The following is a 19,615-nucleotide window of genomic DNA, read 5'->3' as shown; positions in this document are numbered from 1 at the left end:
TGCTAGCAACACATTCTCTCAGTTTTCCTTTGTTTGAGAATGTCTTTATTTCCCCTTCATTCCTGAAGGATAATCTCTCCGACTATGGGATTCAGGCTTGGCAATTCTTTTTTTTTCCAGCACTTGAAAACTGTTGTGCCGTTTCCCCATGACCCCCATGGTTTCAGATGAGAAATCCACCATTTAAATTGGTGTTCTTCCTTAGAAATATGTCATTTATTTGGGGCTGTTTTTAAGATTTTTTTTCTTTTTTAGTTTTCAGAAGTTTAATTATGGGTCTTAGTGTTTCTTTGTGCTTATCCTGTTTAAGGCTTACCCACTTCTTGAATATGTAGGTTTTGTTTTTCACCAAATTTGGGAAGTTTTCAACCATTATTTCTCCCAAATACTCTTTCAGCATTACTATCTTCCTCCTCTTCTTACGGAACTCCAGTGATAAAATGTTCACTTTTGTTATTGTCCCACAGATCTCCAAGGCTCTGTTCATTTTTTTTTTTTTTTGGTCTATTTTCTTTCTGCTGTTTAGATGGAGTAAATTCTATTAATCCATTTTCAAATTTATGGATTCTGTTATCTTCACTCTACTACTGAGTCTACCCAGCATTTTATTTCGATTACTGGATTTTTCAAATTTATAAATTCCATATGGTTCTTTTTTATAACTTAAATTTGTTTCTTTATTGACATTTGCTATTTTTTCACTTGTTTTGAGAGAATTTGTAATTGATTATTGGAAGCCTTTTTATAATGGCCACTTTAAAATCCTTGTCAACTAATTCCAACATCTGATTCATCTCAGTACTGGCATCAGTTAATTCTCTTCTCTCATTCAAATTGTGGTTTTCCTGGTTCCTGGTATGATGAATACTTTTTTTTATACCTGAACATTTTGGTAATTATGTTAGGACACCATTGATTCTACTATTTTTAATTCTTTTTTTTTATTCTATTTAAACCATCTATTTTGGCAGGCTGTCACCCTGTTTAGGTTTAGCCTATAAGTCCTGGCCTACTTTATGGGTTTTGGTTCCAATGACAGTTTAGTTTCAAGAGCCTTTGCAATGCTATTCTAGTCTGCTTTGCTCTGATGCTGACAGGGTTCCTTCTCATTCCTGCTGGCGCCATCTGCAGGGGCAGAAGGTGCTTCCTCAGTCACTTGCTATTGCTGGGTAATCCTGGAGCGGTAGAAGTTAGAGCAGAAGCCGCTGGGCTTGTCTCTTCTTATATCACCAGGTAGAGGGAGGGAGACACAAGGTTTCACTGCCCCTGTCACTGTGGACTGATGGGACTGCCTGCCAGTGTCCTGGTTGTGGAATAGTATCTTGGATGGCCCGAGCTTTTGCTGCTGCCACTGTGGCCAAAATATTGGATTGCCTACTAGCTTTAGGTGTAAAACAGGTGTTGCAGTTCCCCACTAGGTCTCTCTTGGGCTTCCCCTCACCTGGTCCTTTGGCCAGAGAGAGCAGGCTTTTCTTGAGTTCCTTTGTCTATGCCTGTTAGTAGTTCCAAGACTATTGGCCTCTCTGGCACCCAGGGACATATGAGGAACAAAAAGAAAACCCAGAGAACACATCATGTTTCCATTCCTCAGGTCCTGGGGTTCCCTACCAGTCTGTCAACTTCTTTCTAGCTTTCAGAGTCCTTTTCATCATTGTCTATTCAATATTTCCAAGGATGTTCAGTTGTATTTAGAAGGGAACAGCTGGGAAAAGTAAGTCTATTCCATCTTGTTTCAGAATCAGCAACCCAAATCAATTGTAATAAACTAGTATTATCAAATCAAGATATTACCTCTCAATTATAAAAAGAAGTTATATGCAGAAATATCAACACAGACCACACTGTGTATAACAAAAAGCAATAACTACATGAAGTCAATCTAGTGTTTTCAGTCTGCCAATTCTGATTGCCATAGGGTGGAACCAAGTCCTTCTGCGGAGCTTTACTTTAGAATCAAAAAAAAAAGATCAACTAAGAAAGGTCAATTAGTAGCAAAATTTCAACATAATCTTAGTAAATGTCTGGGCGCTGTACTAAATAGTGGAGGGAAAAAATTAACACTATTATTTAAAAATTTTCTCACTGTAATTACTTCTGTCTGATGCTATGGAAGTGGCACAATTCTCTCCAGAACCATGGACTTTTGTGTAGCAAGATGGATGCACCGATCTGGGCACCCCACAGTGAGGCTCAGCCATGATTCAGAAGAAAACTGAGAAACCAAGAGATAGCTAACCTCTTCTGCCCACCCCACCCCACCCCCACCCTCACCCCCGCCAGAGAGAGAGAGAGAGAGAGAGAAACTAGGTAGAGTACAGAAGAAAAGGTAATTGGCAGAGAAGGCTGAGGACAAAGCCATATGACAGGAAGAAATGTTGACAAAGGATAGGCATCTCTGATAACCATGTTTTAAAACTGTTTACCATGCAGTTCTAAATTTGTTATACACAATGCCTTCTATGTATGCATTTTGGGAAATCCAAGAAAAAGCATTGTGTTCCATGGCTAGGCAAGCATCAGAGAAGAACATCTCTTTTTTTTTATTTATTAAAAACATTTTTTTAGAGATAGGGTCTTGCTCTGTTGCCCAGGCTTTTCCCAAATTTCTTGCCTCAAGTAATCCTCTCAACTCAGCCTTCCAAGTAGCTGGGACTACAGGCACGAGTCACTATGCTTGTCAAGAAGAACATCTTAAAGCAGGTGAGACCTGGGGGATAGCTAGAGTTCAGTAGAACAATTAATTCGATCTAGAGGTGACCATAAGAACATAAGTACCCAGAAATTCACAGACCAGATGGAAGATAGAAGGTCAGCTCAGTTTGCTGTGTATCTATTAATATCAATATAAGGATAAATTACTCTCAGCTACAAGAAACAGGTGCACCTGTGGTATGTGAGTTCATGCAATTGGAAGGTAAGGAGGTATAACTGGTCATATGGCTGCTGTGTGCTTGTGCAGCATGGTCAGCCAAACCGGAGCAGAGAAGTCACCAAGGTCACACCATTGACGGGAAAGAGCAGAGATTCAAACTGGCACAGTCTGGCTCCAGAATCTTAACTGCCATTCTATACTGCTCCTCAGTACTATTACTAATAATAATCCACTGTGATAATCTGAACTATTTCATGAGTATAGACAGTAATAAGGAAGACAGTAGAGACAAAGGATGGACTATATGGAGAGAAACAACACAAAGGGAGAGAAAAGTGTAACCCTCCTTCAGAGATGACGTACTTGAACTTTTGTAGATTGAGAAACATCATAGATGTGTTTCAAGAGTCCCTTGTTTAATGGATTGTTTCATTCCAGTTTGCTAGAATTACTATGAATTCAGATTTTCACATATTAGACATTTTGAAATTTTAATGTTACTGTATATATAAGATTCTACTAAATCTTTGAAATTTCTTACATAATTTTGATAGTTCTTTATCATATACACAGAGAACATATGAAATGTAAAACAAAACTTAAAATTCAACTTGATTTTTTAATTAAGAAGACAATAGATATTGACAGCTTTCATGTGTTTTTTAACTTTAAAGGTAGGTTCTCTTGTCTTTGAGAAAGGAGACATTAAGAAGCCTGAAAAGACAGAAAATAAGTTATTTTAACATATTATCAAAAAAGTCCATCTTGATGAGATAAAATATCTGCTGTGCATATTGTCAGTAAACCCCAGGGGTTTGATCATGTAGGGATAAACACAGACAAGGTAAAAATCAAACAGAATTCCAAATGAGTGTGCAAATTCCAAAGCTGTAAGGCTATTTCAAAGAAATAGTAAAAGAGAGTCTTCCTGCTTTCCCACAGAGAAAGAGTAGGTCCAGCCCCTATAAAAGCCCTAGGAGGGCTGGGGCTATCATAATGACTGCCAGCCACGTTGTGCAGCAGACACGGCTGGGAGCTGGTGGTGGAGATCCCCATTCTTGGGGACAATGACTCAAGGAAGAAAAAAACAAGGAGACACTAGTAATCGATCTTCTGCAGGCTGACTCGTCTGCTGAAGTGAGTATCCCCGGGTGATGAAAGGACTGACTCATTTGGCGAATGATAAATAGCAACAATCAGAAGCATTTGCAGAGTATTGATTTGCTTGAGACTTCCACAGGTTTTCATATGAATAATCTAATTTATAACCAAGCAGTTCCTATGATGAATCTGGAGAGTCTCCTATAGGAGTCTGTGGTATTCCCCACATTTCACAGAAGAGGAAACTAAAGAGACAAGTCACATGGCTTCCTCGGGGCCACATAGGCCCCACACTAAATGGACGGTCTCTGGAGGGCACTAGAACAAATGGTTCCAGATTACATGGATGGCCCACAGTTAAGTCACTGGATGCTTCCAATCCATCCTCAAATCTAATTAAGTCTAATAATTGTTGTTAATATGATTTTGTTAATATAATTTTAAATCTGAAGGCAATCGTCAAAATACTCCTTGAAAGAAATAATACACAATGTAAAATGGTAATTTAATAATGATAAAAGCAACATGCTTGAAGCTCTGACCCCAGGGGGAAGGGGGCCAAAGGCAACACATGTAACCTAAACATCTGTACCCCCATAATATGCCGAAATAAAAAATAAATAAATAAAAATAATGATAAACGCAAGCACTTACTTATTGTTTATGGTTTAGAATATGCCGGGCGCTACTCTGAGTGCTTTACATGTGTTTCCTCCCTTAACCCTCACAACCACCTTTTGATGAAGGTATTGTGATTATCATCCTCTTTCAAAGGACAAAACTGGGGGGGAGAAGTTAAGTAATCAAGGTCACACGATTGACAGAGGAAAGAGCAGAGATTCAAACCAGTGCAGTCTGGCTCCAGAATCTTAACCACCATTCTATACTTCCCCTCAATACTATTACCAATAATACTCCGCGGTGAGATTCCTTGAGTATATCTACAAAAATTGAGAATGTCAGGGGAACAAGAGAGCAAGTAAAACATGCAGTTTTTTGTTGTTGTTTTTTCATTTTATTCAAAAGAAAATCTACTTCATTCTCAACTCTGAGGAAAAATACATTCAGATTTTAGAGATTTGAAAAAACATGAAGGAACTTTGGGGGTGATGGTAATGTATACCTTAACATGAGTTTGAGTTACATGGGTATATGCACTGATGAAACTCAATGAATATATATTTGAAATGTGTGCATTTCATTTTAAGTAAATTTTACACTGAAAGAAGAAACTAAATAAATATCAAACTTTAGCTAATGGCATTAAAGAATACTGAAATACCAACGGTGAGATATACAAATGTCTATAATTTACTTTGAAATGCATCTAAAAATAAGACGGATTAATGGAGGGCTGGAGGGGTGGGTAGATGGCTACATATGTGATAAAGCAAGTATAGTAATATGTTAATGAGAGAACTCTCACTGAACATTTTTTTTTTTTGAGACAGAGTCTCACTTTGTTGCCCAGGCCAGAGTGAGTGCTGTGGCATCAGCCTAGCTCACAGCAACCTCAAACTCCTGGGCTCAAGCAATCCTTCTGCCTCAGCCTCCCGAGTAGCTGGGACTACAGGCATGCACCACCATGCCCGGCTAATTTTTTGTATATATATTTTTAGTTGGTCAATTAATTTCTTTCTATTTTTAGTAGAGACGGGGTCTCGCTCAGGCTGGTTTCGAACTCCCGACCTCAAGCAATCCGCCCGCCTCCGCCTCCCAGAGAGCTAGGATTACAGGCATGAGCCACCACACCCGGCCTACACTGAACATTTTTGTAATCACTGTCCAGCTCCAGAAAGAGTTAATCAGCCACCCAAGAATCTTCTCCATGTGCCCCATACTAATCGCAGCCTCTCTCTCTCCCTCCAAAAGTACAGTCATCACGTTCTTGTGTCGCTTTATGGTTTGATCACCCAAGTGTGCAGCCCAAGACACCGTAGTTTAGCTTGTTCCCTTTTTTAAGCCTGGTATGTACCCCCTCTATCTCTTTCTGTCCTTTACAATGTATCTCTTGATGGACCCAGGCTATTTCACCCACGGAATTTCCCACAATCTGGACGTTGATGACTGCATACTCATGGTGCAGTTCAGCATGTTGCTCTATCCTCTGTATTTCCTGAAAATTGGCAGTTAAATCCAGAGGACTGCTGAGTCTCAGATTCCATCCCTTTGGCAAAACTAAGTGGTGGTGTGTTCTTTTACCAGGAAGTACATAATGTCTGCTTTCCACTTATTTTATGTTGGCTAAATGCCTCAGTTCATTGATTCATTTGGGATAGTTAAGGGGTGATATTCTAATTCTATCTCATTGTTTTCATTTATTAGTGGAAATAATTTTATAAAGAAATTATTCCCTTTGTCTACCATTTGGTTACCCAGTTGTACAGTTCACAAAGGAAAGGCAAGATGAACAGGTGGCTCTCTATTCTTATTTACACACTTTCACAATAATGAATTGTTTATCTTCAGAAAGTAACCAATTAGTTTTCTTTTTATATATTATTATGAACCCATGGGTTTAAAAATACTCAAACATTATCCTCATTAAGTCTCAAATTGTTTCTTCTTTAACCTGTGGGAGCCTCTTCAAAATGATCCCAGAGCCTTTTGCCCACAACTCTAGCAGTCTTTGATAACTTCCTGCTAAGTGGTAGGTCAGGATATTCCAGTTAATCTTGTATATTTCCTACTCCAGACCTAGCATCAGCCATTTCTCCAAGAAGTTGAGGTTTCCTTTACTGGAACATGGTATTTTGAGACCATATCTGGGCACTAGGGGTGCTTGCTGATTGTTTTTAGGGGCTTCCATACCAAGAATCCTGGTTCTCAAGCACCCAGACAATGAGAGAGGACTGAAATATCCGTCAATTGCACTAACCAATAATAATAGTACAACAGTCTCAGAATAACAGTACTACTGCCCCAAAGTATGATTAGGGAAAACAGTTAATGTTTTTGCTTAGACTAATGACATTCTCTTCCCTATTTAAGTATTGCAGTAGATCTATGTTGATAGATTGTAAAATCTTTATGTTATAATCTCCTCTTTCAATCCTCAGTAAGTCTTAGTTCCACAAGCAGCCATGTATTCCATGTTCACCACCAGTTCTGTCTTAATGTCTCTCTAATCATGTTGGTGGCCTTGATCTCTGGTAGACATTTTAATAAAGGCACATGGGAGCAATATTTCCTGAGTTCTTGCATGTTCATCACAGCTTGTGTCAATCTTACTGGATAGAAGACCCTTTCCTCACATTTTCTTTCCTTGAGTATCTTAAATATGTTACTCCATTTTATTCTGGCATAAAGCTTTTCTGTCAAAAAGTCTGATGATTATCTACTTTTCTTTTCTTCATAAGTCACATGGTATTTGTGCCTAAATGCTTAAAGAAATTTTTAATTTTTCTTTAAAGCCCAGGAACTTTTCTAGACTATGTGCTAGCATTGATAGCCCTGGGTCAGAATGCAGTATGCTCAGGTGCATGGTGTGCTCTTTCAATCTGTAGTTCTAAATATTCCAGGAAAGTTTTCTTGACTTTCAGTCTTAGTTTGATTTGTTCTGTTCCCTTTCTCTGGGCTTCTTTCCAGGGACTCCTGATATCCATATTTCAGATCTTTCTTATCTTTTGTATTTGTCGCTTTTCTCAAATCCTTTTTATTTCTTTATTTTTTTTATTTTTTAAATTATACTTTTTTTTACCTTCTATTGTGATTATTTTCTCTCGTGTTTCTTCTGGTTTGGATCTTCATTTCTAAAATGATTGTTTTTCTTTTCATTTCTAGTTCTTTCTGGAATTCTGTCACCCCATTTGTAAGTTTTTCTGATAAATGATGTTCTCTCATGTCTTTTATCATTTTCTTAATGTATTTTAGTTCATTTGAAATAGTATGTTGCTGTATTTAACTGTTTTTTTCAGCATGTCTTTCTGGGATGCTTTCATTATCTATACTCCCTTAATTTTTGCATGAAAGCACTGAGGCCCAGAGAGCAGGTACTCATCCAAGTTCACTTTTCAAAGTATGAAAAACTATGTAATTTAAAAAATAAATTGGTATCATAGTGTTTCCTTTGGGAAAAAAGTAGGAGAAGCAGTTCACAGAACCAACCAGTTGACATTAGACTGAAAATTCCCAAAGGTAGGCCATCCTTGCTCCAGAGACAATTGGAAGTTCCTTTCAGGTGACTGTTGTTTCCTTTCATACTTCAAAAGCAAATAAACTATCAATTTTGTCAGAAGAGACTGCACCAAACAACACTCTTCTAAAAAGGCCTAATGAGTCTTATTTCATTTCTTCTGTAGTGTCAGTTTAGTTTCTGCTTTTGAGATCCTCCCTATAAAAAAGGATCATCTCTTATTCCTTTGTGTGGATCAAAGAAAGAGATCAATGACATACGGAATTAATATGAAAAAGCATTTCAAATACTGACACCATCCAACACCAACACTGAACATAAAACTGTGTCTTCATTGAAGTATTTGATCAATTGTTTGATGTCAATCAATATCACTTAATTAGATATTTGTCTCTTTTGACATAAAAGGACTAATTACTGTATTTTACAGGAGAATGAATTTAACAATTTCCTATCAATAAAATAGCACTTTGCCCTAAAATGTTTTAACCATTTGAACTTTAAAATGCAAGTTGTCCCTACAGTTAATTTCCATTCTCTTTAGATTGATAAAAATGTATTTAGGCTGGGCGAGGTGGCTCAGGCCTATAATCCTAGCACTCTGCGAGGCCGAGGCGGAAGGATCTCTTGAGCTCAGGAGTTTGAGACCAGCCTGAGCAAGAGTAAGACCCAGTCTCTACTAAAAATAGAAAAATAAGCCTGTAGTCGCAACAACTTGGGAGGCTGAGGCAGAAGGATCATTTAAGTCGAGGAGTTGGAGGTTACAGTGAGCTAGGCTGATGCTATGGCACTTTAGCCGAGCGAGAGTGAGACTGTCTTACACACACAAAAAAGTATTTAATATTAATGACTTTAACACTAATTTATTAATAATATTAATAAATGATTTCATTATATTAGAATAAATACTATAAATATTAGATAAATGTCTATGAAAAATAATTATTTCACATAAAACTATAGAAAACATCTAAGCACTCCTTTGATTAAAGGAACAGATCTCCAATCATTTACATATAAAAAAAGTTGTAAAACTTGGATAAATATGGCATAAAATATCACTTTAAGTCTTGCCACCTAAATAGAGCCTCTAAAGTCCAGAAAAATCCTCATAGACTTTGACTAGCAATAATTTCCTATACATTGCCCTATTTGCACCTAAAGTTTAGTCACCTTCATTCTCAAAGAATAACAAAGGCTGTGGCCCTGCCCTCAGGCTTCTAGGTGCTAAGCAATACATAATCATGTTATATGACTTGGGGAGGAAACAGAAATGGATATAGAAAAAAAAAGAAAGAGAAAGATGGAAGAGAAATCGTGGAGTAGGACGAAAGATGAAAAAACAATGTTCGGGAGCCATCGACAGTTACCTCTCGCTCCTAAAAGAGACTTTTGTCATCATTGTCATCATCCTTGTCATATGGAATCACCATTTATTTTGCACTTGTGTCCCAAGCACTGTATTTGGTGCATCTTTTATTCTTTATTCTTGTACAGCCCTACAAGGTAGCCATTCCTATTTAAAATCACAGATTGACTTGTATGTACACGTTCAGAGCAGCATTATTCATAACAGCCAAAAAGTGGCAACACCCCAAAGGTCCATCAACTGAGGAAATAATAAATAAAATTTGGTATATCTATACAATTGATAATTACTCAGCAACAAAAAGAAATAAAGTACTAAAACATGCTACAACATGGATGAACCTTGGAAAGACTATGTTAAGTAAAAGAAGTCATTGACAAAAGATCACATATTGTATCATTCCATTTATAGGAAGGTTCCAGAATAGACAAATCCATAGAAAGTAGATTAGTGGTTGCCTAGAACTGGAGGTGAGGGAGGAATTAGAAGGTGACTGATAATAGATAAGGGGTTTCTTTTTGGGTGATGAAAATATTCTAACATTGATTGTGGTGATGGTTGCACAATCTGTGAATATATTATAAACCACTGAATTCTACACTTTAAATGTGTGAAGCTCATGGTATATGAATCATATCTTAATAGAGCCATTATTTTAAAAAATCATAGATTGAATATACCGATCACTCTGTGAGGATTGGTGAGGAAAGGAGGCTAAGACTGATTTGTTCAAGTATAACATTGGCCCATTTCTAAGACATTTAACAAGCTCTAAAAATAAAGAAGAAAAAACTTTTCCCATCTGGACTGGGAGCCGGGGTTCTGAGTTCTAGTGTTCCCCATCCACTCACTAGCTGGTAACTTTGAATGAGCAACATCTTGAAATATGGGGACACAAGCTCTGGTGTTACTGGAAAAAAAAAAAAAAACCATGTATATACTTCTTTGTAGGTGCCTTCGTGTGTAAATTTCTCCCTTTTCTTCAACCTCCACCTAATCAACCAAGTACTGGAAAGTCTGTCTTCTTAATTCCTCTCCCATCCGTTTTCTTTCACCATTTCCACCACCCACAGTATTGACTCAGGCCTCCAGCACTGCGATTACTGTGATTGCTCCTACCAGGTCTTCCTGCTTATACGCTAAAACCATTTCCAATCCCCCAACCACACTAGGGCCAGAGTGATCTCTTTAAAATCAAGTTTTAGCAGACCACAAAGACTGGTATCCTGCCTGAAACACTTCCACGCCCCCCTTTTTCTTATAGGATGAAAGTCAAGTTCCTTGACTCCCCATCCCTTGGTGGCCTGGCTCCTAGCTTCCTTGGTGTCAAACATCCATCCAACAGAGAAGACATGCCCTTAACCCAGCAATATGAGATCAGAGTGCAGATGATCCCTGTCACATGTCACAGTTTCTCACATGTCCATGCCTTTGCACACTGTGCCCTCCATGAAACTGCCCGTCCTCCCCTTCCGATTGTAAATGCCTAGTCCAAAGGCAGTTTGACTGGTTGCCTCTGAGGTGGTGGATGGGGCTGGTGTACTGGCCAGAAAGAATCACAAAGGAACTCTCTGCATCAGTGAAAATGATGTATACCTTGATGGAGGTGGTGTTTTCATGGGCGTGTACAATTGCCAAAATTCACTGAACTATATTACAATCTGTGCATTTTATTAAATGTTCAAAAATTTTAAGCAACTAGGAAAAAGTCCATTCAAAAGCATCATTTTCCATAGGAAGTTTCCCTGAGCCCCACTTCTAACACAAGGTGATTTAGTTGCTTTTCCTCTGTGTCCCCATACCACTCTATGTATACTTCTACTACGGTATTTAACTTATCCCACTGGACATACACAACTATTGAATTTATTTGTCTACCTCCACCAGACTATAAACTTTAGAAGGCAAAGACTAGACCTTAACGGTTTTATTTCCCTAAAACCTACTACACCTTTGTGGCACTTCAGCACCACAAAAGGCATTCAGTTAACATCTATTGAATAAATCAAAACAAGACTTATTGATGAGTGGGAGATGGCAGAGGTGGCAGGAGGCACACGGGAGGATTTCTGAGGTTGTCACACAACCCAAACAAATGACCACACAGTAAAATGTAATCATCAATGACAACTGTAATCAGCTTACAAACAAACTACCCCCACCTTCAGCTACCATCTTCTGTCTCACAGACACACATATACAACTTCTCACTCTCACTTCCTTTACTGTGCCTTTCAAACAGTTCACACCAAGATTTGTGTTTGGAGTTGCAGGAACTACCTTCCCAATACGATATGAAATCTGTCTACTCCCCTCTAACCCCAATAGAGGGTCCTGAACAGAGGCATTTAGAAGCCATTCCCACAGTGAACTTATGTCCCTTGAAAGATCAGCTCAAATCATGGCAAATCGATTTTCCAGGAAAGGTTTCCCTTGTTCTTGTTTAGGAAATTCAATTCTAATCTCTTCAAACAACATGTCTAAGTGAGCTTTATCATCCCTATAATTAACTTAATTTAGATAAATATTAGTCTCCAGAAATTGTGCATTATAAACTATGGCTGAATGTTCCAGGAAGGCTCTAATGTGCTACAGAAATCAATGAAATGTTAATCAGCATTGACAGCTTAGCAGGTGCCATAGAGGAGAGTAGAATCCAAAAAAGGATTGTGCTACACAGGCAATTCTGTCCCTTCAAGGTTATCATCTAGCCACTGGTCCACCTACATTTACTGACCTAGAGGTACAGCCTCCCTGGGCTGACTGTGAAATTCCACCCCATGGTACACCTTTCCTCTCTATCCTTCCCACTCAGCACCTCTGCCCATGAAAGCCTCCGTCAAGAGGAAACTGAGACTCATTTACTCAATGGCAAAATTGAGACAGACCTATGTTCTCTCAGGAGCAATTCCAAAATCCCCAAACTCTGAACATCAAAATTTTTTTTGAAGTTTGACACAAACTCGTTTGGCGGCACACCCTGGCCTGAACTGACATGAGACTATTTGTAATTTCAGTCCCACTAAGTATAAATGTCCGTCACTATCTGATTATAGAAGCTGCCCCAGACTATGTTGGCAGTATTACATAACATACACTGTATGCAACATATCACCTTTCTAAAATCCAAAAACATCTTACTGCTGAAATACCTCTAGCATCAGATATTTTAGATCTGGGATCGTGGACCTGAGTCCACTAGAATTCCAGCTGGATCAATCTGCCCTGAATGCCCACCATGGCATTTCAGGGTCCAGGTGGAAAATGCAAGCACCATGGTAGCTTCTGGGTGTCTGACACAGGTGCGGGTGTGGGCACACGTGCCTCGTAGTGCTTCTCCTGACTCAGGGCATCACCTATCCAGGTGGTTTACATTCCAGAGCCCCAGTACACAGGAGGCACAGCTTACCCATGACCCTGCTCTCAAAAACAATTGTTAGGAGATGCTGAGGATGACATGGCCCTGATGCAGAGTTCTGAGAGCACCTACACAGTTCTGTCCATGGAAACAGAACCTTTTGGAACAGCCATGCTGGTGTTGTCTCCAAGGCAGCAGGTCAAGTCAGGGAATTCTGATACCCAGGTTATCACATCAGTTTGTTGATATCATACACACATATCTGGAGGTTGAGCTGAATTGTGAACTTGAAGTGTAACAAACATGCACAACAGGGCACCTTGTGTAAGTGCATCACTGGATGAATTTTCACAAATCAAACACACCTGTGTAACCACTATCCAGATCCAAAAATAGAATATCCCTAGCACTGCAGAAACCTCCTTCATGTTTCCTCCCAAATTATTATCATTCCCTTCTCCCCACCAAGGGCAACCACAATCCTGACTTCTAAGAGTCTAGTTTTTCCAGCTTGATTTCAAAATAAAATTCACCAAATGTAAAGTAGGTAGACCCAATTTTAGTGATGACCAGGTTTCTTCCCTACCTTCTGAAATTGAGACTATAATACTAGCTGAGCAGGAGTTGAAGCATAACAACCACAAAAAAAAAAAAAAAAATCAAGACGCACATGCCATAACCCCAAGCTGAAATTGCTTCAAAAATCAAGCCCTGGCTGGGCGTGGTGGCTCATGCCTATAATCCCAGCACTTTGGGAGGCCAAGGCAGGAGGATCACTTGAGTTTAGGAATTCAAGACCAGCCTGGACAACATAGTAAGACCCTGTGTCTACCAAAAAAAAAAAAAAAAAAATTACCCAGGCATGGTGGCACACACCTGTAGTCCCAGCTACTTGGGAAGTTAAGGCAGGAGGATCACTTGAGCCCAGGAATTCAAGGTTACAGTGAGCTATGATTATGCGACTGTACCCCAACTTGGGTGAGAGAGTAAACCTTGTCTCTAATAAAAAAAAAAAAAAGTATAGCCATCCTAGTTAGGGTGAAGTGGTATCTCAATGTGGACTTGATTTATTTCCCTAATGACTAACAATGTTGAACTTTTCATGTTCTTATTGGCCATTTGTATATCTACTTTGGAGAAATGTCTGTTTAGATCCTTTGTCCCTTTTTAAATTGAGTTGCCTTTTTATTGTTCAGTGGTAGGAGTTCTTTATTCAGTTTGGATACTAGACTCTTATCAGACATAAGATTTGCAAATATTTTCTCCCATTCTGTGGGTTGTCCTGCACTTTCTTGATGGTGTCCTTTGATACACAGTTTTTCATTCGATGAAGTTTAATTTATTTACTTTTCTTTTGTTGTGTATGCTTTTGATGTCATCTTTAAGAAACTGTTGCCCACTCCAACATCATGAAGATTTACACCTGTGTTTCCTGCTAAGAGTTTTATAGTTTTGTAAAATGCCATTTTTATTAAATCATATTTTGATTTACGTAAGACAACTATCATGTCAAAGCTCCCTTGCTAGAAAAGTCAAAAATTTTTTTTAAATATACAAAATATATTTTAGTCTTATCTTCTATAGTGTAACGGCTTACAATGCAGTCACTGGAGTCAAATCCTAGGTTCAACTTCTCACCATGTCTAAGGAGCTGTTTTGGAGAATCTGTATATCCTGATTGAGAATACGTATTCCAAATTATATGTGTGTCCTATATATTTAGCTATAATTATCTATATCCCTATATCTTTATATATACTATATTGTTCTACCATTAAAAGCCATCAGTGTGAAGCTTTGTGTAGACTGATACAGTTTCATACCCTTTAAGTCATAGAGAGGCAAGGGATATGAGAATGGCAGGAGAGCTGTCCATTGATATAATATTAAAATATATATTTAATCCTGAGGAGAAAAGAACCGAGCACTGAGCCTTTTGAAAGCTAAGCAATTAATTTCTCCAGAATGTTTAATTGAAAAATTTCCCAAATATTCTTTTCTTTACTGGGAAGGCAGCACAATAGTATATTCCAAAGAGTAAGAATTGGGAACCCTGAGTTTGGGCTCTGACTCTGTCACTGACTGTATGGCCCTGGAGATTTGCCTCATCTCTCTGGCCCTTGACGCCCCATCTGAGGAAGGAAAGAAGAAAGGCATGTTGATTTTGTAATGCACATTGAACATCCAAGTGGAGATGACTAGATATCATCTAGCCATGTGATGATTACTGGAGTGAATTTAAGAGAGAATGGGGTGCCAGTACCAGCTGGCTCACACCTGTACTCCTAGCACTCTGGGAGGCTGAGGAGGTAGGATTGCTTGACCTCAAGAGTTTGAGACCAGCCTAAGCAAAAAAGAGACCCCATCCTTAAAAAAAAATAGAAAAATGAGCCGGGTATGGTGGCATGTGCCTGTAGTCCCAGCTACTCATGAGGCTAAGGCAGGAGGATCGCTTGAGCCCAGGAGTTTGAGGCTGCAGTGAGCTATGATGATGCCACTGCACTCTAGCCTGGGCAACAAAACAAGATCCTATCTCAAAAGAGAGAGAGAGAGAGAATGGGAATGGGAAAATTTGAGCACCAATATGGACAACTGAAATGGATTGAACCACATCTAATATGTTTAAATATATAAGTTCATAATGATACTTAGGGAGAAAAGTCACAAAAAAGAACACAAAATCAAATTGGGGATGCTAGGGTAACAATTCATTACTTTGAGACTAGTAAATAAAGGAAGAAATTTATCCTGCCTTTCCTGTACAGATGGTACCACTGGGTGCCCAAATGGCAGATGAGGATACATTTCTCTTTTAAAATGTATTCCAGCGAATAAATGAAAAATAAATGATAGATTAGAATTTCATCATTGAAGAGCCCCTAATGAATCAATGCACCTAAGCAGTAATCAACAGCTATTAATATTAGCATCTCAAAAAGAGAAACAGAGCCGGGCGCGGTGGCTCACGCCTGTAATCCTAGCACTCTGGGAGGCTGAGGCGGGTGGATTGCTCGAGGTCAGGAGTTCGAAACCAGCCTGAGCAAGAGCAAGACCCCGTCTCTACTATAAATAGAAAGAAATTAATTGGCCAACTAATATATATATAAAATTAGCCGGGCATGGTGGCGCATGCCTGTAGTCCCAGCTACTCGGGAGGCTGAGGCAGGAGGATCGCTTGAGCCCAGGAGTTTGAGGTTGCTGTGAGGTAGGCTGACGCCATGGCACTCACACTAGCCTGGGCAACAAGCGAGACTCTGTCTCAAAAAAAAAAAAAAAAAAAAAGAGAGAAACAGACTCTCTAAGCCTCCTGATGGAAGAACCGTACCACTACCTTGGAAGTGGTATGTAACTGATCCCGTAACTGATCACGCTTCTAGATTTAACTACCAATTTTTAGGAAATACAAAGGACAGAAACATGTTAAACTACACCCAAGGGATGCAAGCAGCAATATCCAGACTGAAAAAGTCTGAAGGACAAACATTATGTTTCCTTCAATAAACAAATTACAAATGGGGGAAAGAGAGGGAGAGTGAGGAGAGGGGAAACAAATGCAACAAATGGACTTTATTTGAATCTTGTCTCAGACTGAAAAAAAAGTTACAACATATATGAGACAATTAGAAATTTCAACACTGTATATTTAATTATATTAAGAAATCATTAACTTTCAAGCTATTGGTTATGGCAAAAGGGCCCTTATCTTTTAGTAACACACACTAAAACATTTACAGATGAAACTATATGGCATATGAAATTTGCTTCAAAATATGGGAAAGGAGGCCAGGTGTGTTGGCTCACACCTGTAATTCTAGCACTGTGGGAGGGCGTGGTGGGAGGATCACTTGAAGCCAGGAGTTCAAGGCTGCAAGGAGCTATAATCGTGCCACAGCACTCCAGTCTGGGTGACAGAGTGTGACTCTGTCTTTTTATAAAAAGAGGAAAGAAAAGGAGAAGTGAATAAGGATATAGATGAAGCAAAACTGGCCATGATTGATAATTGTTAACGCTGCATAAGGAGTATGTGCAGGTTCATTATACTATTCTCTCTACTTTTATATTATTTAGGTTATTGAGTATAAAATGTCTGATTTCCTTAAGTACTAAGTTTGACAGTTGATATCTCTGACATTTCACTTTGACACTTCTTGTTTTATGTTTATTGTGAAGGTAATATTCTCAGTCCTTCAAACACATGTTTTGGCTTGGATTATCTTTCAAATTTTGTTAGAGCAATTTTTGTGAAACCATGGATAAGTCAAAAATTTGTGTTATTTTCGACTATGACTTCCATCATGGAACCAACAAAGCACAGATAGCTCAAAATGCAACCAAGTGTTTGGGAAGGATGTGGCTGGCTAATGAACATACAGTACATCAATGGTTTAAGAAGTTCTTTTCTGGTGGTTTTAATCTTGAAAATGAGCCATGTGGGAGACCTGAAACCAAAATGGATAATGATGAGCTGAAAGCTGTAGTGGAGGCGAATCCATCTCAACCTACATGTGAATTAGCAGCAAGGTTTGACATTACTATCCAACAATATTGGACCATTTGAAACAATTGGCAAGGTAAAGAAGGTGGATAGACGGGTTCTGCATTAATTAAACAAGCACCAGAGGAGTAATCGTCTTGAAGCTTGCCTTTCTTTGCTGTCATGACATAAAGGCAAGCCATTTCTACATTGTACTGTTATATGTGATGAAAAATGGATTCTTTTTGACAATTGTAAGTGTTCAGCACAATGGCTGGATAAAGACAAAGTGCCAAAACAGAGTCCAAAACTGAATATTCATCAAAAAAAGATAATGGTATCTGTCTGGTGGTCCAGTGCTGGTATTTTCCACTTCATGAAACCTAGTTAAGCCATTACAGCAGATGTCTACTGCAACCAATTAGATGAAATGATGAAGATGCTTGAGATTAAGCAGCAGAAATTGGTCAATAGCAACAGGCCAATCCTCTTGCAAGACAACGTTTGACTACATGTCCCACAAACAATGCTGCTAAAATTACAGAGGCTGGACTTGGAAACTCCGTGTCATCCACCTTATTCACCAGACCTTGCACCAACTGACTATCACTTCTTCCGGGCTTTGGACCATTTGCAAGGAAAAATACTCAATTCTCAAAAATCTGTGGAAAACGCCTTTCACAATTTCATCGCCACTCGCTCTCCAGGCTTCTTTGCTGCTGGCATAAGCAAGCTGCCATTAAAGTGGCAAAACTGCGTTGATAGTTTAGGTGCATACTTTGATTAATTGTACTGCTTCTTGTTTGAGATATCAGAAACTACACTTTTGATTCGAAATCAGACATTTCATATTTAATGACCTAATAGCTTAAAACTGATCATTGAAAAATAAACAAAAAAAGGAGCAGTGTGAAGAATAGGCGAGAACGACCCCAGGACCAACCAGAGCCCACATGACGCAGCAGTCCAGCCTCCAGCGCTGCGCCCGCTGCCGTGGCCACCACGCCCAGGAGAAAGGCAGAAGGGGCTGCTAAAGGAGAGAAAGCCCAACCGGAGATAAAGCAAAGGACGAACCACAGAGAAGATCTGTGATGTTGTCTGCTAAACCTGCTCCTCCAAAGCCAGAGCCCAAGCCCAAACAGGACCCTGCAAAGAAGGGAGAGAGGGTACCCAAAGGGGAAGAGGGCAAAGCTGACGCTGGCAAGGAGGGGAATAGCCCCACAGAAAACGGAGATGCCGAAACAGACCAGGCGCAGAAGGCAGAAGGTTCTGGAGATGCCAAGTGAAGTGTGTGCATTTTTGATAACTATGTACTTCTGGTGACTGTACGGTTTGAAATACTATTTTTTAATCAAGTTTTAGAAAAATGCAGAATTTTGCTTTACTTTTTTTAAGCTATGTTGTTAGCGCAGAGAATGCTTTATTGTTGTTTTGGGGGGACGGGGCATGTGTCACTACTAGGATGTTTCCAAACCTAGATTGATGTGGGGAAAATGCCTTCCCTTCTAGTTTTGAGAGACTTCCTCTTGGCTCTCAGCAGGAGGGATTCCTTCACACTGACACATAGCCACCTTGGCACAAAGGCCTGTTGTATGGAAAAACAAAACTCTGTTTTTCTGTTCTCTTCTCCCTCTCTGCCTTTAGCATAGTCTTAACTCCCTTAAATCCAGACCCTCCTGGGACCTGACCCCCAATAATTGGTTACTAGTGTGTCAAGTGATCTCATCTTTCCATCGAGGCCACCGAGATGGCATCCCTCAAAAGAGCAGCGGTTCTGTTTCTAGATTGTAGATCAGATAAATTCCGCCATTTTCATTTCATTTCCTGAAAGTCAGGGTCAGCTCATGAGAAGTTGATAAACAATATGCTAAATGTGAAATGTCAACCCTCATTCTAAACTTTTCCTGTTCAGAGCATCAGATGAAGACTTCATTAGGTTTATAGTGGCTTTCTGATTTTGGTAGTCCATTGAAGAAGGGAGTTTGAAAGTTGTTGTACACTGTTAACAACTATCTGCCCCTGCCCTGCCTGAAATGCCATGATTGTTTATGAAAAGTATCTTTAATAAAGCTGGATACAGTTTGGCTTGGGGGAAAAGCTCTGAAAGAGAGAATGAGGAGAGGAGCTGGAGAGGGCAAGTACAGTGCAGACTGCTCCGCAGAGAAGCAGTAAAGGAAGTGGAGGGACGGAGCAGAACTCAGAAAAGAATGTGGACTTAATGGAAGGTGTTCTGACAAGGGCAGAAATTAGAGAAGGCCTGTATCTGATGAGAGAATGATCCAGTAGAAAGGGGAAACAACTGGGAG

General features: G+C 39.3%; 1 pseudogene; it reads left to right on the top strand.

The window, feature by feature from the left end:
- The first annotated feature begins 12,715 nt into the window (after positions 1–12,715).
- LOC109729262 (non-histone chromosomal protein HMG-17 pseudogene) lies at positions 12,716–18,595 on the top strand (annotated as a pseudogene).
- The last annotated feature ends 1,020 nt before the right edge of the window (positions 18,596–19,615 follow it).

This window comes from Microcebus murinus, chromosome 1 (genome assembly GCF_040939455.1).
Source record: "Microcebus murinus isolate Inina chromosome 1, M.murinus_Inina_mat1.0, whole genome shotgun sequence".
NCBI classification, from domain to species: Eukaryota; Metazoa; Chordata; class Mammalia; order Primates; family Cheirogaleidae; genus Microcebus; species Microcebus murinus.
The sequence above is the reverse complement of the archived record's forward strand: the minus strand, read 5'-3'. Positions and strand labels throughout refer to the sequence as shown.